This window comes from Athene noctua, chromosome 1 (genome assembly GCF_965140245.1).
Source record: "Athene noctua chromosome 1, bAthNoc1.hap1.1, whole genome shotgun sequence".
Classification (NCBI taxonomy): Eukaryota; Metazoa; Chordata; class Aves; order Strigiformes; family Strigidae; genus Athene; species Athene noctua.
The window spans coordinates 140,124,674-140,149,373 of record NC_134037.1 but is presented as its reverse complement, the minus strand read 5'-3'; the positions used below and the strand labels follow the sequence as shown (position 1 = coordinate 140,149,373).

Here is a 24,700-nt window from a genome sequence, read left to right as displayed (position 1 = left end):
TTTCCAGCGCGGTGGATCTCTTTGTTACGCGTTGCGTGTTTCCGTGGAGACCTTTGCCGTGGTGACCCAGAGGAGCTGGTCACACGTGGCAGCGGCGGAGCAGTAGCCCGGGAGGCCCTCAGGAGCTGTGCTGTGCGTGTCAGCGGAGCAGCCCATCATCATGCCGGCCCCAGAGGAGCCGTTCAGCGTCCGAGCGCTGTGGAGGAGCCCTTGCTGATCCTGGCCCCAGAGAGCAGCTGTTCCCCACGCTTGGTGGGTCTCCTTGCAGCCCTTCCGGACGCTGTACCCAGAGGAGCTCTTCATCCTGCCACCGCAGAGGATGCCATTTTCATCATCACTCCCGAGGTGCTCCTCGCTGTGCCTCTGTGCAGGAGGTCCTCATTCCATGGGCCAGCTGGTGCTGGAGCCCTTCCTTCAGTGTGCTGTGCGGCAGGAGCTGTTCCCCAGCCTGCGCCAGAGGTGCCCTTTGCCCTGTGGGCATGCAGGAGCCCTTGCTCATGCTGGGCCAGGGGGCCCTTGATGGCAGCGACCCTGAGGATCCCTTGATTGCTGTGTCTTTGGAGGAGCCCAGCATCATCCCCGCCTTGGAGCAGGCCTTCATGGCGCCAAGCTGGAGGAGCCCTTCCCCGTTACACCTGCCCGTCGGAGCGCTTTGTGTTGCTGCCCGTCTCTCCTTGGAGCTTGACGTGGCGGCCGTGCAGGAGAGCTTCACTGTGCTGTCCCGGAGGAGGCCTTGATCATCCCTACCCTGGAGGAGCCCTTCCCCGTGTTGCAGCGGAGGAGCCTTTTCCTGCGAGGCCCTCAGGAGCTCTTGTGTGCGTGTCAGCGGAGCAGCCCATCATCATCCAAGCCCTGGAGGAGCCCCTTGAGCGTCAGAGCGCTCTGGAGGAGCCCTTGAGCGTGTGGCATTGGAGGAGCTTTGGATGATGGTGGCCCCAGAGGAGCTGTTCCCCACGCTTGGTGGGTCTTGCTGCAGGCCTTCAGCAGGCTGCCCTGGAGGAGCCCTTGACTGCCGTTGTGCCTGGTGATCTCTTGATCACCCCTGTGGGGAAGGAGCCCTTGAGCGTGGTGCCTCGTGAGAGAGTTTTGGGCTTTGGTGAGTCCCGCCAGAGCGGCAGGCAGGCCCCCCTCTGCAGACCGTGTGGTAAGTATTGTCTGGTAAGTGTGCTCTGGGGTTTTCTGTTGTCTGGTGCTGTCCGTCCTTTCTGCTGTACTGCATTGGCTGTGTGGTACTTTGTATTGTATTGTTAGTGGGTATTTTTTATTCTGTGTCTTGTATCGTATGGTGCCTAGGTGCATGTCCTGTCGGGTGTATTGTGCTGTAGCATCTGCTTTGGTATTTACGGTACTGTATGAGTTGTACTGTATTATGGTACGGTATGCACCATCTGTATGGTATGGATCATAGTGTTGATGCGTATTAGAATATGTAGTCCTTTGGCTATTGTTTTAACCTGTGTATTGTGTAGTATGGTACTTCCTGTAATCTGTGTATTCTCTTTTGTTATTTTGGTAAGTGTCGCAGGCTGTTCATTGTATCTATTGTACTGTATTATTTGGGTTTGGTATTGATGTTATTGTACGTACGGTATGGTATGTGTTTATGGTCTGGAATGTATCATAGGTTAAATATCCTCTATATCACTGTAGCTATGGTATTGTTTCTATGTATTCTATGTATAGATTTTTGTGTTCTGTATTTGATGTGTTGTGTGGGTTGCATTTCATATACTCTGTGTATTGTATTCTGGTTGATATCCTATTGCACACGGTCTGTATGGAATGGCATTAATTGTATGCTATGTAGTTTGCATTGTATCATCTGTTTTATTTGTTGTATGGCATTTTATCGTATGTACTGTACCGCATTGAATGTATTGTAGGTTTTGTATCTTCCCTTGCATTGTATTTTATTTCCTAATGTATTGTGTATGGAAATTTTTCTTGGGAAATGTAATATTTATTGTATTTTGCATTGCTTTTTCTGTATTTTGTAGGGAAACTTATTTTTCTTTGTCATGTATTGTATTTTGGATGGTTTTTGAGCATTATTTTGTGCATTTTTCTGTATCGTCTGTCGTGCTCTTTCTTGTAGAGCACGTATTCTGTTTTTTGGCACTGTGAATTTTGTGATGTACTTGGTATTGTAATGTGTTTTGTCTTTTGTAGTAGCTGCTGTGTTTTCCTGTGTGTATTGTAATGGATTTGGGGCTGTATTGTCTGTCTTGTATTTTGCCTTGCGATTCCTTGTCTGTAGGTTGTGTGTAGTGTTATATGACAGGTGTGGTTTGCACCGTCGGGTAAGGTCTGTAAGGTCTGTTGTGGTCTGTAGGGTATTGTCTGTCTTGTATCGTGGGTATGGTATGGTATGGTATGGTTTGTAACGTCTGCCCCCGCGGAGGAGCCGTTCGCCTTGGCTGCGCCGCCCCGGAGGAGCCATCGTCGCCCCGCCCCGGAGGAGCTCTTCACGGCACATCCCAGCTCTTCTTGGAGGCCTTGATCACGCCGCCGCGGAGCATCCCTGGGCTCAGTGCACGGTGCCCGAGGAGCCGCTCGTCATCGGGGCTCCGCCTTGCGTGTCTTGTGTTGGTTGTCTTTTTCCCTGTGGCATGGTATTTCTTGTATTGTGATGCCTTGTATCTTTGGTGCTGTGTATCTTTGTGACTTGAATCGTGTTGTAGTTTGTTTTGTACGGTGGGATGGTTACCGTCCTGTAGGTGTTTGCGGTCTGTTATTGTATGTACTGTGTGTGTTTGGATTGATTTATAGGATGTATTCTGTTCTGCATTGTCTGGGATTGTCTACTTTCTTGTATATTGCATTTTGCATCGTGTATTTCCTTTTGCGCGTTGGCATCTGTATATTGCATCTTGTAGTGTGGATCGTATTTTGTATTGTGTTGTGTGTAGTATGTTTCATGGATGGTAGGTGTGTTGTGTAATGTGGGGAATGGCCTATGTGGTATCTTGTGTATTGTTATCATTTTGTATATCTTGTGCTGTATTGTGTTTGACACTGCCTTGCCTGTATTGTCTGCTATGGATTGCATTGTTCTTTGTAATGCGCTGTAGTTAATATGGTATGGTTTGTCATGTACTGCGTGGCATGTATTTTTGTATCTTTTATTATTGCCATATTTTTGTATCTGTTTTATTGCCATGACTTGTATATATCGTCGGTGTTGGGTTTACTCTCTCCTATAGTACGGATTGCATTTTCTGTCTGGTCTGTATAGTATGGAAAGGTGTCTAATAATAATGTATGGGCTTGTCTGTATCAATGTGTCTGTATTGTATGGAATGTTTTGCACCGTGTGGCTCCCCGGAGGAGCATTTCAGCGTGTGCTGGCAGAGGAAGGCCCTGGTCAGGCCCGCCCCAGAGGAGCTGTGCCCCACGCTGTTTGCGTGTTGATGCAGGCCTTCATCCCGTGGTGCTGGAGGAGCCCTTGCCTGCGTTTCCAGCGCGGTGGATCTCTTTGTTACGCGTTGCGTGTTTCCGTGGAGACCTTTGCCGTGGTGACCCAGAGGAGCTGGTCACACGTGGCAGCGGCGGAGCAGTAGCCCGGGAGGCCCTCAGGAGCTGTGCTGTGCGTGTCAGCGGAGCAGCCCATCATCATGCCGGCCCCAGAGGAGCCGTTCAGCGTCCGAGCGCTGTGGAGGAGCCCTTGCTGATCCTGGCCCCAGAGAGCAGCTGTTCCCCACGCTTGGTGGGTCTCCTTGCAGCCCTTCCGGACGCTGTACCCAGAGGAGCTCTTCATCCTGCCACCGCAGAGGATGCCATTTTCATCATCACTCCCGAGGTGCTCCTCGCTGTGCCTCTGTGCAGGAGGTCCTCATTCCATGGGCCAGCTGGTGCTGGAGCCCTTCCTTCAGTGTGCTGTGCGGCAGGAGCTGTTCCCCAGCCTGCGCCAGAGGTGCCCTTTGCCCTGTGGGCATGCAGGAGCCCTTGCTCATGCTGGGCCAGGGGGCCCTTGATGGCAGCGACCCTGAGGATCCCTTGATTGCTGTGTCTTTGGAGGAGCCCAGCATCATCCCCGCCTTGGAGCAGGCCTTCATGGCGCCAAGCTGGAGGAGCCCTTCCCCGTTACACCTGCCCGTCGGAGCGCTTTGTGTTGCTGCCCGTCTCTCCTTGGAGCTTGACGTGGCGGCCGTGCAGGAGAGCTTCACTGTGCTGTCCCGGAGGAGGCCTTGATCATCCCTACCCTGGAGGAGCCCTTCCCCGTGTTGCAGCGGAGGAGCCTTTTCCTGCGAGGCCCTCAGGAGCTCTTGTGTGCGTGTCAGCGGAGCAGCCCATCATCATCCAAGCCCTGGAGGAGCCCCTTGAGCGTCAGAGCGCTCTGGAGGAGCCCTTGAGCGTGTGGCATTGGAGGAGCTTTGGATGATGGTGGCCCCAGAGGAGCTGTTCCCCACGCTTGGTGGGTCTTGCTGCAGGCCTTCAGCAGGCTGCCCTGGAGGAGCGCTTGACTGCCGTTGTGCCTGGTGATCTCTTGATCACCCCTGTGGGGAAGGAGCCCTTGAGCGTGGTGCCTCGTGAGAGAGTTTTGGGCTTTGGTGAGTCCCGCCAGAGCGGCAGGCAGGCCCCCCTCTGCAGACCGTGTGGTAAGTATTGTCTGGTAAGTGTGCTCTGGGGTTTTCTGTTGTCTGGTGCTGTCCGTCCTTTCTGCTGTACTGCATTGGCTGTGTGGTACTTTGTATTGTATTGTTAGTGGGTATTTTTTATTCTGTGTCTTGTATCGTATGGTGCCTAGGTGCATGTCCTGTCGGGTGTATTGTGCTGTAGCATCTGCTTTGGTATTTACGGTACTGTATGAGTTGTACTGTATTATGGTACGGTATGCACCATCTGTATGGTATGGATCATAGTGTTGATGCGTATTAGAATATGTAGTCCTTTGGCTATTGTTTTAACCTGTGTATTGTGTAGTATGGTATTTCCTGTAATCTGTGTATTCTCTTTTGTTATTTTGGTAAGTGTCGCAGGCTGTTCATTGTATCTATTGTACTGTATTATTTGGGTTTGGTATTGATGTTATTGTACGTACGGTATGGTATGTGTTTATGGTCTGGAATGTATCATAGGTTAAATATCCTCTATATCACTGTAGCTATGGTATTGTTTCTATGTATTCTATGTATAGATTTTTGTGTTCTGTATTTGATGTGTTGTGTGGGTTGCATTTCATATACTCTGTGTATTGTATTCTGGTTGATATCCTATTGCACACGGTCTGTATGGAATGGCATTAATTGTATGCTGTGTAGTTTGCATTGTATCATCTGTTTTATTTGTTGTATGGCATTTTATCGTATGTACTGTACCGCATTGAATGTATTGTAGGTTTTGTATCTTCCCTTGCATTGTATTTTATTTCCTAATGTATTGTGTATGGAAATTTTTCTTGGGAAATGTAATATTTATTGTATTTTGCATTGCTTTTTCTGTATTTTGTAGGGAAACTTATTTTTCTTTGTCATGTATTGTATTTTGGATGGTTTTTGAGCATTATTTTGTGCATTTTTCTGTTTCGTCTGTCGTGCTCTTTCTTGTAGAGCACGTATTCTGTTTTTTGGCACTGTGAATTTTGTGATGTACTTGGTATTGTAATGTGTTTTGTCTTTTGTAGTAGCTGCTGTGTTTTCCTGTGTGTATTGTAATGGATTTGGGGCTGTATTGTCTGTCTTGTATTTTGCCTTGCGATTCCTTGTCTGTAGGTTGTGTGTAGTGTTATATGACAGGTGTGGTTTGCACCGTCGGGTAAGGTCTGTAAGGTCTGTTGTGGTCTGTAGGGTATTGTCTGTCTTGTATCGTGGGTATGGTATGGTATGGTATGGTTTGTAACGTCTGCCCCCGCGGAGGAGCCGTTCGCCTTGGCTGCGCCGCCCCGGAGGAGCCATCGTCGCCCCGCCCCGGAGGAGCTCTTCACGGCACATCCCAGCTCTTCTTGGAGGCCTTGATCACGCCGCCGCGGAGCATCCCTGGGCTCAGTGCACGGTGCCCGAGGAGCCGCTCGTCATCGGGGCTCCGCCTTGCGTGTCTTGTGTTGGTTGTCTTTTTCCCTGTGGCATGGTATTTCTTGTATTGTGATGCCTTGTATCTTTGGTGCTGTGTATCTTTGTGACTTGAATCGTGTTGTAGTTTGTTTTGTACGGTGGGATGGTTACCGTCCTGTAGGTGTTTGCGTTCTGTTAGTTATTGTATGTACTGTGTGTGTTTGGATTGATTTATAGGATGTATTCTGTTCTGCATTGTCTGGGATTGTCTACTTTCTTGTATATTGCATTTTGCATCGTGTATTTCCTTTTGCGTGTTGGCATCTGTATATTGCATCTTGTAGCGTGGATCGTATTTTGTATTGTGTTGTGTGTAGTATGTTTCATGGATGGTAGGTGTGTTGTGTAATGTGGGGAATGGCCTATGTGGTATCTTGTGTATTGTTATCATTTTGTATATCTTGTGCTGTATTGTGTTTGACACTGCCTTGCCTGTATTGTCTGCTATGGATTGCATTGTTCTTTGTAATGCGCTGTAGTTAATATGGTATGGTTTGTCACGTATTGCGTGGCATGTATTTTTGTATCTTTTATTATTGCCATATTTTTGTATCTGTTTTATTGCCATGACTTGTATATATCGTCGGTGTTGGGTTTACTCTCTCCTATAGTACGGATTGCATTTTCTGTCTGGTCTGTATAGTATGGAAAGGCGTCTAATAATAATGTATGGGCTTGTCTGTATCAATGTGTCTGTATTGTATGGAATGTTTTGCACCGTGTGGCTCCCCGGAGGAGCATTTCAGCGTGTGCTGGCAGAGGAAGGCCCTGGTCAGGCCCGCCCCAGAGGAGCTGTGCCCCACGCTGTTTGCGTGTTGATGCAGGCCTTCATCCCGTGGTGCTGGAGGAGCCCTTGCCTGCGTTTCCAGCGCGGTGGATCTCTTTGTTACGCGTTGCGTGTTTCCGTGGAGACCTTTGCCGTGGTGACCCAGAGGAGCTGGTCACACGTGGCAGCGGCGGAGCAGTAGCCCGGGAGGCCCTCAGGAGCTGTGCTGTGCGTGTCAGCGGAGCAGCCCATCATCATGCCGGCCCCAGAGGAGCCGTTCAGCGTCCGAGCGCTGTGGAGGAGCCCTTGCTGATCCTGGCCCCAGAGAGCAGCTGTTCCCCACGCTTGGTGGGTCTCCTTGCAGCCCTTCCGGACGCTGTACCCAGAGGAGCTCTTCATCCTGCCACCGCAGAGGATGCCATTTTCATCATCACTCCCGAGGTGCTCCTCGCTGTGCCTCTGTGCAGGAGGTCCTCATTCCATGGGCCAGCTGGTGCTGGAGCCCTTCCTTCAGTGTGCTGTGCGGCAGGAGCTGTTCCCCAGCCTGCGCCAGAGGTGCCCTTTGCCCTGTGGGCATGCAGGAGCCCTTGCTCATGCTGGGCCAGGGGGCCCTTGATGGCAGCGACCCTGAGGATCCCTTGATTGCTGTGTCTTTGGAGGAGCCCAGCATCATCCCCGCCTTGGAGCAGGCCTTCATGGCGCCAAGCTGGAGGAGCCCTTCCCCGTTACACCTGCCCGTCGGAGCGCTTTGTGTTGCTGCCCGTCTCTCCTTGGAGCTTGACGTGGCGGCCGTGCAGGAGAGCTTCACTGTGCTGTCCCGGAGGAGGCCTTGATCATCCCTACCCTGGAGGAGCCCTTCCCCGTGTTGCAGCGGAGGAGCCTTTTCCTGCGAGGCCCTCAGGAGCTCTTGTGTGCGTGTCAGCGGAGCAGCCCATCATCATCCAAGCCCTGGAGGAGCCCCTTGAGCGTCAGAGCGCTCTGGAGGAGCCCTTGAGCGTGTGGCATTGGAGGAGCTTTGGATGATGGTGGCCCCAGAGGAGCTGTTCCCCACGCTTGGTGGGTCTTGCTGCAGCCCTTCAGCAGGCTGCCCTGGAGGAGCCCTTCACAGCGCATCCCAGCCTTGATCACGCCATCCCGGACGAGCCTTTGCACCGAGGAGGCCTTCATTGTTCTGCCTCTGAGGAACCTATTTTCATCTCTGCTTTGGAGTCTGGTTCTTCTTTTATTTTTTATTGGATCATCTTTTGTATTTTATGTGCTATTTTTTGTTGTATTGTATTTATGGTATTTTATTGATTGTGTTTTATCTTGTATTTTGTCTGGTATTTTGTGCATTGTGTATTTTGTGTTAGTTGTGAATATGGGATGTAGAGTGTTATAGTGTGTAAGGTATTGTGTATCATTTGTTGCATTGTAATTCATTTTATATGTTCTATTTTTTATATGGTATTTTACATACTGCATTTCCAGTATTGTATTTAACGTATGGTAGGTTTTTTTGTTGTATATTTTGTGTTCCGTGTCTTCCCATGTATTCTGTATTATTGTTTGTATTGTGCTGTAGTTTGTATTGCCTTGTATGGTTGGTATTTTGTTGTTTGTCATATATTGTGTTGTATGTATTTTGCTGTATTTTTTGTTGTTTTGTCTTGAATGTTTTGTAATTATTATTTATATTGTATTTAACTGTTTGTTTTGGTACTTATCATATCGTATGTGTTGCAGTTTTATGTATGGTATGTATTGTATTTTCTCTCTGTTATACGTTGCATGGTAAGGTATGTACCATATGGTGTCTATAAGATTGTCTGTGTCGTGTCATGTGTATCGTATTTTATCGTACGTATCGTATGTTTGCCCGTGTATGTCTGCCTGGATGAGGCATTTACTGGTCTGCTCTGGAGGCGCCCTTCACCACATTGTATTGAAGGATTCCTCAACCACACTGCACCAGAGGAACAGTTCACCATGTCATGCCAGAGGAGCACATCATCATCCGCGCCCAGAGGGGCTGTTCCCCACGCTGGTTGGGTCTTCTTGTAGCCCTTGAGCACACTGTCTCCGAGGAGCCCTTCCCTGTGCTGCTCTGTAGGAGGCCCTCATTGCGCTGCCCGCACGAGTCCTTCCTCACACCGCCCTGGAGGAGTTGTTCACCACACTGCCTCAGAGGAGCCCGTCATCGTGGTCCCCTGGAAGTGCGCTTCATCACTCTGCTGCAGAGGAGGCCTTCACTGTACCACTCCAGAGCAGCTCTTCATCCTGTCGTGCTGGAGGAACTCACAGTTTCAGTGTCCTGAAGCAGGCTTTCACCGTGCCAATTCTGCACTGATCCCTTTCAGCCCCATATCACGCCTCCACAAAAGAGCCCCTCACCGTGCCGTTTCAGCCTTTCTTCACAAGCCCAGAGGATCCGCTCATCGCACCACCCTGGAGGAGCCCTTCACTGTGCTGATCCGTAGGACCCCTTCATCACGCAGATCCATAGGGAGCCCCTCATCGTGCCAACCTGGAGGCGCCCCACATCACACCACCCCAGAGTAACTCCTCATTGTTCAGACTCGAGGAGCCGTTCACTGTGCTGTCTTGAAGCCTTTCATCACACCACTCTGGATGAGCCCCTCATTGCACCGCCCCAGAGGACCCCCTCATCATGCCACCTGGAGTAACTCTTCTATGTGCAGTCTTGGAGGAGCCCTTCAGTGTTCTGTCAGCTCTTCTTGGAGCCTTTGTCATGCTGCCCCAGAGGAGCCCTACACTGTGCTGCCCCCGAGAGGAGCCCCTTATTGTGCTGTGTCAAAGGAGCCCCTCATAGCACCTCTCCAGCCCTTCACCATGCTGCCCGTTAGGAGTCCTTCCCTGTGCACCTGACTCTTCTTGGAGTACTTCATCGTTGTCCCCCAGAAGAGTCCTCCCAAGCCCTTTTGGAGGAGTCCTTCATCAGGCCACACTGTGGGGGTCCTTCATCATGCCAGTCTGGAGGAACTCTTCACCGCCCCTCCTGGCTCTTCTTGGAGTTTGTCACTGTGCCACCCCTGACAAGGCCTGCGTGACGCTGCCTGCCTCTTTTTGGGAGTCCTGCATTGTGCTACCCAAGTCTTCTTGGAGTCCTTCCTGTGCTGCCCAGCTGTTCTTGGGAGTCCTTCTCCATGCCACCCTGGAGTAGCCTTTCTCTGTGTGACCTGGCTTTTCTGGAGTCCTTCACTGCGCCACCCAGGTCTTGTTGTTCATCACAGCCTCCTGGAGGGTTCCTTCACCACCCTGCTTTAGGGGGTTGTTCACTGTCTGACTCTCCTGCTCTCTTCATCACCTGTGATTTTTCGGAGTGTTTCTCCAGGGAGCCCTGGAGGGTGTCCTTCAGTACCTGTTCTTTTGGGGAACACTGCCCTGTTGGGCTTGCTTGGAGACATCCACCACATGGCTCTTTTTGGGGTGTTTCACCCTGTGGCTTTTTTCTTGATTTCTGCAATGCCTGGTGTATGTTGGAGTGCTTAATGGCACCATCGTGGAGCAGTGCTTCACTGCCTCGCTGTTTTGGAGCGCTTCCGCACCTGTCTTTTATTGGAGCTCTTCAACACGTGGCCCTGTAGTAGCCCTTCATCACCCTGCTGTCTGGAGCACTTCACTGTGTGTCTTTTCTGGAGCTGTCCACCTCGCAGCTTCTTTGGAGCGCTTCAGCGTTTGGCTTTTTCGGAGTGCTACACCCCCAGATTTTATTGCTGTGCCTCAGCGTGTTTTCTGTGATGCATGCTTTCTGTCTGTTACCTTCCATGTTTTTCTTTTGGAACCAGCAGATGAGCAGGTTGATGAGTTTACATGGGCTTTTTATGTTCCTTGGTGGTCTTTTGAGCTCAGGGGTGTCTTTTTCTGGGGACTGTGACCATCTTTGTGTCTTCTCTTCTGTCAGTTTTACCCAGTCCTGGTTTTGAGGGAGGTGACTTTGTGCTTTGAGCAGCTTCGTGCTCAGTGTTGGTTCTTATTATTCAGGAGTCCTGTGGTGGCTTTATATCAGGTTTTGTTCCTCCTTCTCTTGCTCTGGATGGTATTAGGAAGGTCACTTTGGAAGCTGCAGTGCTGCCCGTCTCATCGGTGGTTTGGGGACTGTTCCTGGCAACATGTGTTAGGGTGGAGTCTATAGAACAGGATCCTAACAGAGCGTAAGAGAGAAGAGGATCTCTGGTGAGTCCAAGGGAGTAGTTTCTTGTCTTGTCTCAATTCTGCTTGCTTCTGCTTAATGGTGTTGTTTTTTCAGCGCAGATGATATCCAGTGTTTTGAAAGGGGGTAGCCCAAGCACCCAGTGAGGGTCACAGCCCTGCCGACACAGGGAGCGAGGGAGAATTCAGACACCAGAAGTGATGGGTAAGTACCTAGGTGCCCGAGTGACAAAAGCTGGAGCATCTGTTGCTACTTTTTGGAGGCCCAGGAATCCTGGGAATATCTGTATGTCCCTGTCACCAAGGTAGCTGGTGTGAGGTGGTGCAGTTTCCAGGGCAGTGCAGTAGGCGTACGATGCTGTGCTGCAGAGGCAGCAGCTGGAGGGTGCTGTTGCCACAGGGAAGGCTGCCAGGCTCAGAAAAGAAGGAGCTCAGTTAAGTCCGAGCTGCTGAGTGAGTGAGTCAGTCTTCAGGGAAATTTCATGGCCTGGCTACTGTGACCCACTCTGGGGTCTTGCAGGCCATCCTCCTTTAGTAGAGGGGCAACGGTTGGAGTTTCTTTTCGTGCTCTTGCTTTATTAAAATACATACTTTATTTTCTCAGTGCCTGTTGCTGAGAATAACTGCTTTTTCTTAATCCTCTCTTAGCTGTTCAGGGTCACCATTTTGGTTTCTAGTTACACCTGGGGTTTTTTTGTTTTTCAGAGAGCCAGTGTGAAGGAGCAGGGACTGGATTTTACCTTCAGTTATCCCTGGAGGAGCTGCTGCAGAAGGAAACAAGCCTATGGTTTTGGGAGCTGTGCCACAGGAGGACAGCTGAGCTAGAATCCGGCATGATAGCACGACATTTTTGCTTTTGGCAATAAAAATTGGAGCAAGCCACAGCTGAGACTTGGTTATTCACTGCATGGTTATCTAAACCCTGCTAACAGCTCTCAGGAGGATGATACCTCACCCCCACCTACTGCTTATCCTTGACACATCCCACAGTTCCTGCGGGGTGAAGTCCTTATTGCTGCTGTGCCAGTGGAGCTAACAGCAGGCGGCTGATGGCTGTGGAGGTCTCGCTGCAGTTTTTAGTGCCTTCCAGTGTGTAAGAGCTTGTGCTGGAAGGGGCTGCTTCTCCTCTGCAACAGATGCTGCCTTCCAGCTTGTGCTTTTCTTTCTCTGTTTAAGCGTGGCTCTTGCAAGCAAAGCTTCAGGTAGCTGCGATCCATATTCAATTCCCTCACTACATGTTGCCAGTCAGTGTAAGTGTGAAGGCGTTTCTGCAGGGAGCAGCCGGGCAGGAGGCAGCAGGGTAGCCCCCACCTGACAGGAAGCCAAAGGAGCACCCATCTCTGGAGTACCCACTGGCACCCACGCTCCCTAGCCTGAATTGTGTGGGTGGGTACAAAACAGCCTTTCTGTTATTTTTAATTTTTCTGGCACAACTCACTGTAGGGAGCGTGGGGTCTGGCCCTCTCCCTCGGCTACTCTGGTTGGACTCTTCCCTGCTGCCTGAGGGAGCCACTCAGGTCAGGACCTGGCCAGCTGCACACTTCTGCACTTAAAGGGAGTTTTTAAGGGACTTCAAGAGTCTTCTAAATTCTCCATTTAAGTGTAGTCATGGGTGGCAGGCAGGCCCTGGCCAGTATAGGTACCCCTAGGTAATGTACCCCATTACTCCCTTGATGAAATCAGTTCTGTGGGCACAAAAATCCTCCATGGGGTTTCTGTCCCGATGCAAGGCCCTTGGGCTCGCTGCCTGGGCCCCTGGTTGCTGGAGCTCAATTTAGGAGCAGACGTTGGTCCCTGAAAGTGAAGCCCGTGACCATTTTTTGGTGTTTGGAGTTGGTGCAGACACAGGCTCAGGACTTGCTTGGCTAGTCTGATCAGGGAACAGGAGACCGCCACCCTTCCTGGGTAGGAATCCCTCTCTTTCTGGGGATGCTGCTCACAACAAATGCAGTTGAGGGCAAAGCACAGCTTTTTCTCCTGCCCTATCCAGTCATTCAGGCTGAAACACTGCTTTGCTGCTGAGAAGACCCCAAAATGTCAAAATACAGCAATGTTGCGGACCCCAAAACCTAAATCCACAAAAGGGGCTGTGGCAGCTGCTGCTTTACTGCCCTTCTCAGGGACAGGGACGTGGTGATGTCTGAGAACACTGGGCAGGCCAGACCAGAAGAGGTCTCTTGGAGCTCTCAAAGTGATTTTCAGAAATGTAAAGCGATTCTTTCCCCGGTTTTTGCTTGGCACTATATTGCTTGGTGGGGGATGAGCTTTTTATTTTTTTCATAACTCAGCCTGAGGTAGATTTCCAGGTGTGGAAAATTGTCATTTGTGTGGCTTTGTTGCAGCAGGAAAAGTCTAGGAAAAATAGGTGAAAGGAATATCAGGGCACTCTAATAACAGGCAGTATTGCTAGCTAATCTCCAATAACTAGTGCAGGTTTCAGGAGATAAATATGGGTGCAGTTTCAGAAGAAACCCAGAGATTTCAAGAGAAACTCCAAGGTTAAGCCTCTTGATGATGGAATACTGCAACTCTCTGGTCCTTTAAATTTCTTTGGCATGCTGGGAAACAAATGGATTTAGTACTTACCCTTATTCTAAACTGTCATTTTGAAGAATGCTTTCAGTAATTGTTTTGCCTAACAGAGGAAATGTTGATACCCTTTCCAACGTGTATATTTTGAGAGCAGCTAATGATAAGAGGATTTGAGCACTTTAATGGATTTGAATATCCTTTTGGATTAAACTTAATTGGTCGGCCCGGTAGTTTAGCAGAAATGGGAGAATTGACATTAGTCACTTGAGTAGGAAAACTGTGGCTAAGGGGAAAATCTAAAACATAGTTCACAATGTTAATATTTACTCCATGTTTACTGTTTTATTAGCAGGATTTGTTTCTCACTTTAAGTACACAAATAGACAAATGATTTACAAAAGCCAATTACTCCAAAAGTACTTTAAAACAGGAAGTATTTGTCATCACGATAGAAAAGACTTTATTTCAGTACACAAAAGTCCATGATATCTTGTGTGTAGTTTAAACGAGTAGGTATTACTGCTACTGTCACCTGCTTTATCACAGTTATCAGTTAAGATACACCCATCCTGGAGTTGCATAAAATCAGAATAGTAAAAACAGCTCTGGGGGAAGCAATGCACAGTTCATCTTGAGTTGTTGCCCCACCTTTGACCAGACAATGAGCTACTCAACCACTGACTGGCTTGTGGAAGCCTAGAGTCTGTCTCCATTGGTTGCAGAAAGACAGATCATCTCCAGATCTCTATGCTATTTTGGCCCTGCTTGTACTTTATTTTGAAGTTGTACGCAGGCTTGGTAAAATGTCTAGATCTGGTTCAGCAGGGTGTTTTTCTTCCCACTAGCATGCTATAGTTTTGTATGGGTCCCTCTGCAAACCAAGTCGAAACGCAAGTTGAAACCCATGAAATACCATCTGAACATAAGAAAACCCTTCTTTACTGCAAGGACTGTTGAGCACTGGCACAGTGGTCCGGGGAGGCTGTGGAGTCTCCATCCCTGGAGTCAGTCAAAGCCCAGCTGGACACAATCCTGGGCAACCTCTTCTAGCTGACCCTGCTTGAGCAGAGGGGTGCACTAGGCAATCTGGAGTTGCTGTTCTCCACCTCTGTGATTTTGTGATTGATTCTTTGAAGAGCTCAGCGAATCAAGGCAGCAGAAGTTGGCCATAGCCTGGAGGTGAGAGAAGGTAACAGATCCCTTTAAGGTGTAGCTGTGCCATTTCCAAATACGTAATAAACAGAGTTAACACTCTACATAAAACTACAGAGTGGAATGTTGATGAAATATTTTTAAGCAAGGTGTCACAGGAAGAGATGAGGTTTTCACTAGACTGTGAAGCAGTATTTACCTTTGTAGAGAATGTGCCTTTCATAAGAGCATGCTGCACATTGGATCATAGAAGGCTGGTGGTCTGTAGACTTGGAGGAGCTTCATCATGAGGGGTAAACTGAGAGGATAAAGAGTGACATGAAGCAAAATGGGCTTTTTTTTGCCTTCCTTCCTCTTATGAGCAGAAGGAAAAGGACACCAAATAGCTTAAAGGTACAAATTATAAGCTCCAAGGGGTTAAGAGATTTCTCTTCAGAAGAAACAAAGAGGCATCATTGCTAGGATCAGCAATCAACTCTTACATCATTGTAACATACTTTAATGCATTCATAGATTATTTTTTTTTTGTTCATCTTAAATTTTAAACAACTGTAAAATGAGTACCTACCTCCCAGATTTACAGATGGGTGAACTGAAGCACAGCATCAGTCTGAGTTATGGTGTTATTATACAGCAGTCCAGTGAAAAGAGTTCTGGTGGAAATACATCGTAGGCTGCTTTTAGAGGGCTCTCACCAGTGGTGGGTATTCCCACAGACAAGGGAGAAGCTTCTGAGAAGGCATTATTTCCTCTTTAGCCCCTCTCCGAAATATGTGAGCTTCAAACTGCAGAAAATTTATTTCAGTTTTATGCAGTCTACCTCCTCTGTGACTGGCATTGCACTTGTTCTCAGGTCGAAATCAGTGCTAGATTTGCTTCCATTATATGTCGATCTCCATCTCAGTAACATGATCTTCTTGAAATACTTCATGGTGTTATTTTTTACAGTTACAAAACACATGGCATTTATCATGCTGTTACTCATAGCAATGCATTCAACTATATAAAAAGCAGTAAGATAATGCTTCTCTTTCACGAAGATGGTGGGGAAAAAGTCACGGACAATTGTGAAGCCGTAGAAGGGTGCCCAGCAGAGAACGTAGGCAGTCAGGATGCACATCAGTACCATAAGAGTTTTTCTTCTGCATCGAAGCCTCTTTCTGATCTGTTCTGTCTGAAATGCTGGTACGGTTTTAAACCAGAGCTCCCGCAATATTCTGGCATAACACAAGGTCATCACAATGACAGGGGCAACAAATTCAATGCCAAAGATAAAGAGGAAGTATGATTTGTAGGACATCTGCTGGTCAGCTGGCCAAATCTGACCACAGAATATTTTCTCCTGGTTTTTCACTATAAATAACACCGTTTCAGTAGCAAAATACGCAGATGGAATAGCTACAAGTATGGAGACAATCCAGACCAAGGCGATTAGGAAGGTTGCTGTTTGATAATTCATGCGTGGTTTCAGTGGGTGAACAATGGCCAGATACCTGGAACAGACAAATACATCCAAAATGAAGTCTGAAGACACTTAGTCAGAACACAATTCCAAATACAAGTGGACAGAATTGGGCAGAAGGGAATTGCTGTCATTCATAAAAGAGAGAGCCTGGCCAACTTGTCTGTGAGGAGAGTTCAGAAAATTTTCCAAAGTAACAGCCTAGAGCTGAGTTCCTAAATCTGGGCAGAAACTCTGGAGCAAGGGGCTGAAGGGTTTGTTAGGAGGGTGGGTACTTGGCAGTCTGAAAATCTGAGCATGCATTAGGGTGTCTGAGGATCGTTTTAAGACCTCAGTCCAACTCCCTCCCGTTTACAAGATTGAACTGAAAAAGTTGCAATTTTGCGTCGTAAGCTTGTTAACACAGATGACATGTCTGGGAGTTACGGAAAGACTGGAAGAGGAGAAAGAGAGGGAGCTTTCCTATTACTGACAAATGTGTTTGCAGGACCTAGCACAACACACGGTGTCGTATCGAGGACGTGCCGTGACGCAGCATCTGGAAATTCTTTGGTGGGCAGCACGTGTTCAAATGAGAGTTTGAAACGTGCAGTAATATACACCTGGTCAGGTGCAGGTAAAAAGACAAACACATAGAAACACGAAAAGGTTTTCCCTAGGCAGAGAACTACTTTTTACCAAGAGATCAAATATATGTAACAGTGTTTTTATTATTTTCTTGGCTATTCCATGGGTGCGAAGAGCCAAAGCTGATGCTAATGAACAGTTACAGGTGAGCATGCTTTCAAGCCACCAACAAAGGACTGTGTCTCCATTTTCCGCCCATGCAGATTTCTGTTTAGTCTGCTGGAGGCGACTATTGCTAATTAACCTTAAATATGCTTTGTTAAGGCCAAACCATAAAACTTGAGTTAGGTATTTGCACTCTTTATGACTGTAAAGCTGTGGGTGCACTGAAGTGTTTCATAAAGGACTGAGGAGAAATAAAAGTATATTACTTTCAAGATCCATCAATTTTCCTTAATTCGGTTCAGAAGGGGGGGAGGACCAAATGGAATTCACTCTGATGAATTTTTTGTTTGGTTGGAATTTGAGGAGGTTTATTTTTTAAGACGCTATAGATGTAAGAAGGACTTATGTTAGAGTACGCTGTCCCGAAAGATTAGGATACTTGTGCTAAAAGGAGATTTTTATCCGAGGCACTTCAGACATCCCAATACAATTGTGTTTAACACAAAGAATTGTTTCAGTGGAATTTCTTTTTCATTCAGAGGCTTTTCTATCTGTATATATTCTATACATAGATAGCATCCACAGGACCTATTAATTCTAAAATAAGCTGGAAGGCCAGTGGTGCTTTCTGTCAGCCAGATCTTGGAAGCAGATGAATTGTTCATCGCTCTTAATGGTGCAGGCTAGATGTTAAGGGACAGCAGAATGAGTCAGCCTCATTGTGGAGCTGATAAATGTTTTTAGATTGGGCCCTGTGGAAACAAGGTCGAGGGACAATGTATGTGTATGCATTCATAAGTATGCATATCTGCTCAGCAGGACATTTGGCTGGATGGGCTAAATCTCTGCAAGAGAGTCGAGGGAGGTTTTGTGGTGGATTTCCTGACTGTCCTTGCTTACCACACTTGGGATGTTACTGTGGAGTGGTCCTGGAGCACATGAGCTGAGTTTGGATGAAACTGCCCTGGAGGAGGTACTCAAAAGTACCAGGTGCCCATGGGCATTCAGTCCAGCTGACCCAGCTAAAGCTAAATCCCCCAAAATATTTACAGCATGAATGTTGTACCCTTAGCACCAACTGTTGCTCTTCAGGTCCTCTCCTTTCACATTGCATTGTTTTCTAGTGTAGATGTGGCCTTAAATATGTGAAGCTCCTACGTTTCATGTGAATAGACAGCAATGAAGATGAAAGAGAGCCCTACCAGAGGCAAGTCCTGTGGGACAGGCTTACTCTCTCTACACAGGTGAGCCCTTTTAAATGATCTAAACACGAAAAGACTTTTGTTAAGAGCCTGTTATTTTTAGAGACCAAAGTCAACAACACACATGACACAGCCAATGTGGAATGGTTGATTATTAAATGATCAGCATTTCTCTCTGTTTACCAAGTCAGAAGCTCACAATAAATAAATAAAAAAATTAAAAAAAAAAAAAAAAAGGCAGTGGAACTAAACCTGTGTGTTCTTATAACAGACTTCAGTGATGATTCATTTCCAGATTTGTTTATAAAGATACTTGGGGAGATATGTTAGCAATCTTGTGATTTCTTAGCAGGTGCAAGGGCTCAATGACCCATGTTACTTCATCAGCCTGTGATGCACTAGCAGGGGTTTCCAGGAAAAGTTTTTAGAAGTTGAAAAGGATAATTAATAGAAAATGTTAATGCATACACGATAGTGTTTAGAAGCTTAACCCTGAATCCTCAGTTGCTGTTCAAAGGCTCTTTTGTTAGATGCTTGTTAAGAATTTGTTTCATAGGAGCTGATTGTCCTTTCCCTCACACCAGGCCAAACATATCTGGACTTCCCCAGAGTCTTTCCACAGACGTGTGTTGACGTCAACGACAGCAAAATCAGCAGCGCACAAGCTGTATCTGTACAACTATCAGCAGCGTTAACTACTCCTGAGCTGTCTTTTGAATCAGGTACCAGAAACTATGCATTAAACTAGAGCATAAAATGGCACATGAGAGAAATTGGGAAAAGAGGGAAGGAGGGGTGGGAATCATACAGTGTGTATATGCAGAGGGTATACAGAGATGTGTATTGTGTTTGTGCACAAAATGTGACTTGTTTTCATGGCCTTTCTGTAAAGAGTTTACTCTGTGGGTCTCTGCCTTTCTGTGAGTCCGTCATGTCAGGTTTATGTCAGCATGAAGCTGATCCTCAGCGCCTGGTCCGTCAGAGTCCGCGGTGCACGAGGCTGAGAGGAGTCATAAGAAAGTATACAATTAAATTATATTGTTAAAATTCCTGGAGTGAGAGGCAGGCATAGAAATATCTCAGGACTGCAGCATGAGGCAGATAGTATCGCAGGTGGGAATCATTATGTTCTGCTTGCCCCCTTATGAAGGCTGTAGGAAAATCTCTGCCAAACTGGGTTGGTGTAGCATTTTATCATTTTCTGGACAGTGCTATAGACACGGGTGCCATAACGACTGGTGGGTCCTTCCTGGCTTGCCACTGTGCCATCCTCAGAGAGGTGTGTAAAGAGAGAGGAGAATATGAGAGTATTTTAATGGAGAGGAGAGTGCTGGCCACACTCACCGAGCACCCACTTCTGTGTTGGAGCATCCAGCTAAGACCTCGGTACTGTGAAATGGTTAATTTAATGACTGTTGGGTTTTCTCAGTTCAGCACAACAGAGAATAAGGACTCTGTTTTGCAAGGCAGAGAGAAGTCTTATATTTTACTCTCTTGTATACCAGAATGAAAACTGGGGAAAACATCATAGAGGGAGAAACACACACCCTGTAAGGCACTAATCCTGTTGGAAACTCACCTGTCAAATTCTGTATCACCAGTCAACTATTTCTTTTGCTGAAGAGTATTTACTTCAGTGTTTATAGAAAACGTTAGAATCCGAAAAGCTGTGTGGGCCAGTAGTGAAGGTTCCTTAGAGATGTATGGTTTGGATCAGGATTATATAGTGCTGATAACACCCTCAAATCTGAGTGTTTCTGCTTTGTCTATCTTTCTCCTCTGTCTCTTATTTCATAAATCCTCTCCTAGACTTGAATCAAGCATATTTTTGTGAGGGGAAAAAAAGTGGTTTTAAGAAATCAACTTTCTTTTCACCCAAAAAGTTCAATCAAGGAATTTCCACTGAGTTTTCTCTGAGGTAATGTCATGACATTGTGTGATTCAATTTTTAGGAAACAAGATACCCAGGTCTGTGTAGTACGTACCTGGGCCATCCGCAAATCCTGCAGAGCAGCTGAGCATGTTAGAAACCTAGAAATCTGGACAGCCAACCTCAGCAGCCTGGCATTTGGTGGCATCTGCCATGCAGACATAGCGCCCCACTTAGCTGTCAACAGCTATAGCCAGGAGAGCATTGGTAGAAACATAGAGGGAGACGGTCTGCAGGTAGTTGACTGAGGCACAGAGGATGTGTCCGTGCTCCCAGGAGAGCTGCCACACCACGTAGTAGTCCATCTCGAAGGGGCAGCACGCAATGGCCACCATGAAGTCTGAGATGGCCAGGTTGGCAATCAGCAGGTTGGTGAGATTTCGCAGCTTCTTGTAGCAGGCGAGAGCAGCAATGAAGATGAAGTTGCCGATGCCACAGACCAGCACGATGCCAACCAGAACCACCCCGATGACAATCTTGGCTGCAAAGAAAGTGCGGGTTTTGGTCATGTCATCTTCACTGTCCAGCGGCAGGTTGTAATCGCTCTAACTGAAATTGAAAGGGAAGGAGAAGTTTCGCAAAGAGGTTAAATCCCCGTCGTGGAGATTGTAGATTGCAGCAAAGTTGAGGCTGACAGTAGCATTTGGGTTCTGTTCAGTTTGCTCCATGGCCGTGTGTGTCTCCTATTGACACGCGTGGCTTGGCTGGTCCTTGGTTTTGTGTTAGAATTACCCAGGGTGGCAGGGCACAACGGTGGCAGGTGAGAGACCCCATCCAAAGTTTCCTTCTGAGCAGTGAGTCACCTTGTCTTTGTCCCCATAAGATTACAGAGCAAGAGCCTCATTTATCTCCTTCTGTGGAACAAAAAGAGGAAGATATTTCCTGAGAGGAAATTAGAGCAAAAAGACTGCCCTTGAGGGAAAGCAGTAGCCACCTTACTGCCCCACAGCTCTATCGCTGGCTGTGCACAGTGGGAAGAAATACCCTGTGAGGCAACGCTTGTGTTATCATAAAATCCCTTGAGTTGCCTAATACACTGGTTCTAGCCAGCACTTTTATTTACCGATGGTGAAATTTTGTTTTCAGCACACAGTGAAATGACAATATAGGAGGAGTGTAAAATCTAGTTGAAACCTCCACCGGCCTTCAAGCCCACAGTGCTGTCATCCCTGTGCAAGGTAAAAAAACTGAAATGAGATGGCAGCTCGATTTGCTGAAAAGTATCTGATGTGCCTTTTGGACAAAGTTTTTGCTTTATTCTAGATGTCTCGGAGTGATGTGGTAGGTGAGAATGAAAATAGAACTGATGTCCTGGCTTCTAAATAGATTTCTTAATTAAGTAAGAGTTGCCAAGACCCAAGGAAATAGTGAAGGCAGCAGTTCCTTTGACAGCCATCAATTGAGTAGGGGGACCAAATCTTCAGCCAGCATAATCTATTATTGCTTCTCTCAAACCAGTGAAGCTCTGCCAATTTGCACAGACAAGATTTTGTCCCACGAACCACCTTGTAGGGCTTTGCTGTGAAGGCAAATCTGCCATTCACAAGGAGAGTGGATCCATAGACAGACTCTTGAAGTGAGAGGGAAAATCTTCCTTAAGCAAGACAAAATGCCTTGAATTTTTGAAGACAGGGAGGAGCAGGCTCCCTGCTTTGTGCTGCCAGCTGTACCAGATGTTAAAAATCTATTTATCTTCCACACTGAGGAAAAAAATCTGATCTTCTCCCTAATTTTGCCTCTACTCTGTATCAAAATGCTGAAGGGTCTGTCTTGCATCTTCCTATGCCACACCTGGGAATCCTCACAGCAGACTCCCAGCTGTCAGGACAGTCCCACCACACCCCAAAAGAGTATCGGGGAGCATTAAAGCTTTCTCTGCTTTGAGACAGTAGGTCTTTGGGGTGTCAAATGCTACTGACCAATATCCGTCATTGCTACAAAGGACAATCTGCACAGTGGAGCTGTTGCCCCCTTCTTTCCCTGGAACCACCCTCGGCTTATGTACCAACACTTAATGCATTTCTGAGAGAAACTCTCTTGTACAACTTATGTCCCCACGTTGCTTTTCAGACTGAGAGTTGCAGAATAACAGAAAGCCAAAGCTTGAAACTAAATATAATAACAGCTCAAACAATTGACTGCTTTACAAGGCAGCCCCAGGGCAGCCTGGAAATGTGAACATTCATTTAAGAGAAGTACTAAATAAATACTTGGGTGCAAAAATCTGTATGTTGGTCAAAGCAAGGTGCAGTATCTGTTTCATCAGGTTTCCCTGCAAAATACCAAGAGAGCACTTTAAAATAAATACAGACAACACAACCATCCACAAACTGACAAAACACCATCAGCTAACTGTTCCTGCAGTTGCTCTCATCTACTTGGAGGTGTCAGGCACCCTGGGAATAGCCTCCAGGTTTCTCCCCTGGAAAAAAAGTGCTGCTGTCACTGGAGCAGAGAGGATGGCTGAAAGCAGCCAGAGGACTTCACTGAATGACCACTTCTCTCCCAAGCAGGTTTGCCCTGCTGCTCAGGGGAGGATGGCTCCGCTGCCTCTGTGCCTGCATCTAAAGCCTTTTCTTAGTGGGAGGCACCTTGAAGCTGTCCGTGCATTTCTGATTTTAAAGAGGCAGTGCAATACGGAGACAATAGAGCACAGCCCTTCTTTCTGCTTTAAACCCCCTGAATACATCGAATTGGCGGAGTGGCTTTGTTACCAAGTCTGAGCCTGGAAGGTGTAAAACCCTGATCTGCACTTGGTCTTTGAGTTCTGTCTGTGTTGGGCAGCGGCTACATAGACCTGAGGTGACACAGAAGCAAAATACAAACCTGCCAGTGGCGACGAGAGGGAGGAAGGAGGGCGAACTACTTTCCCAGGGACCTTTGTGGATCTCTCCCTGGCTATTGTCTTTAGGACTGCAGCTGCGTCAGCTCTTGCAGAAAGAGGGTCAAACGTTGAATAGCCATAAATCAGAGGACCCCTGACAGCTTTCCTTGCCCTCTCAGGGAATTACTCAGAGTGGAAAAGTGGCAGTGAATCCTTAAGGACTTGGTGTCCTTGCTAATGCTGCCTTCTCATTGCCCTGAAGCACTTGCACTCAGGGAGCAGTGCTCTTGCTTCCCAATCCTCCAGAAGGAAAGGAAACGCACAGCAGAGTCCCCGTCCTCTCCGGCACCTCCAGTCTCATTCACATTAGCTGACATTTTCCAAGATGCAGTAGTCCCTGGCAGATGAGACCGTAGGAGTCTGTAGAAGGTCAGGAAGAGTCTAGAAGGTTTGCAAAATACTTAAAATATGTGCCTTAGGATGCACACTCACATGACTCACCTTTCATGAGCTAATGGGCACTTATCTCTGGAAGAAGGAGATAAGGAAAGAAATCTGTTAATGTGAAGTATGTCTGGGGTAGAAGGGCCATTCATGTGAAAATTTCTTCCAGAAAATTTGTGGAAGGCCAGAGAGTCCTCACTGTCTGGAGCCAGCAGACAGCATGAAGAATTTCACAGCACTCACTTTGCTTGACTTTATTTTTAACCGTCAGTATAGAAGGTGAAAAGCCATTAAGAAATTTTTAATATCCTGAAAGGGTGCAGTCAGATGAACAACAAGGAAATCAGATACAGTCTGTTTGTTGAATTCTGACACAAAAAATGTAAGTATAGGGAGAGGCAAAGTGAACTTACAGTGTACATCAGAATCACATCTAAAAGATCCCTAAAATGGGCCACATAAACCTCCAGTGTCCCTTAAGAAAAGCTAGTTCTCTGAAGAGAGCTGTTGCAAGCTTTACATTAGGAACGTGCATGATCTCTTCTAGACTTTGTTCAGCTGTCTCACGTTATCTAGTGAGTTAATCAAGCAACGTGATATCCAAATATTTATATTCCTTTAGGCCAAAACCTCAGCTGCTGCAGAGCTGCCTATCCCCACTGACTCAAGGCAAGTTGGCATTGGAGCCCTGAGAACTCCAGCCTCTCTGGATCTGCACTTCATGCTCGGTACGTAGCTTCTCTACAGCAGTTGTTCATCGACTGTGCTCCAAGTAACTGTGCTATATGTGTCAAGCTGTTTCTCAGAAAATACTGGTAGTATTGTGAAATGGTGTGATTTGCATGTGCTGTGAAAGGCAGTGCTTTGTAGTTGTTGAGTAGAAGTTGTTGAATAGTCAGTGAATCCAGTGGTCCTGAGAGCTGCTCTTACAGCCAGAGGCAAGGTGAAAGTGAAAAGGTGGGTTTGGAGCCTCAGTACCTCTCCTGGTAACCTGCCCTGCTACAACAAGGGCTCGGGCAGTAGCGGGAGGACTCTAAAGCCATCAGGTGTATGCTGGAGGATTTCCCAGCTGCAGACACTGTGTAAGAAGTCCCAAAGTGACTTTTTTCAAAAACTGTAGTCTCTCGTGACTTCCGATGTAGATGTGCTGAAGGAGCAGCTCCCTGGGGTGGCCAGGCTGCGGTACGGCCCAGGCATTCGTCTTTCTGTGCACAGCTGGGATTTTCCTTGTCCCAGCATTGCCCAGCCCAGGGGCTTTGCAACCTGTGGGTCTCCTCTTCCTGGGAACAGGACACCAGGAGGCTTGCAGAGACTGACAGAGCCTTCCCTGCAGCCTGTATGTGACATCCATTTATTGAATTACTCTCCGTTGTGTTGCATTTCAAAGTACCCATTATTTTGTAGAGAGCACCCGATTCTGGTGTTGAATTGCTGCATAGGACATGGTTTGATAG

The 24,700-nt window shown here is 47.3% G+C and overlaps 2 pseudogenes; one reads left to right on the top strand and one right to left on the bottom strand.

Annotated features, from left to right (window-relative positions):
• Positions 1-24,700, top strand: part of LOC141958009 (ATPase family AAA domain-containing protein 2-like) — a 128,354-nt pseudogene that overhangs the window by 88,040 nt on the left and 15,614 nt on the right.
• Positions 15,449-20,646, bottom strand: LOC141971163 (prokineticin receptor 2-like; annotated as a pseudogene).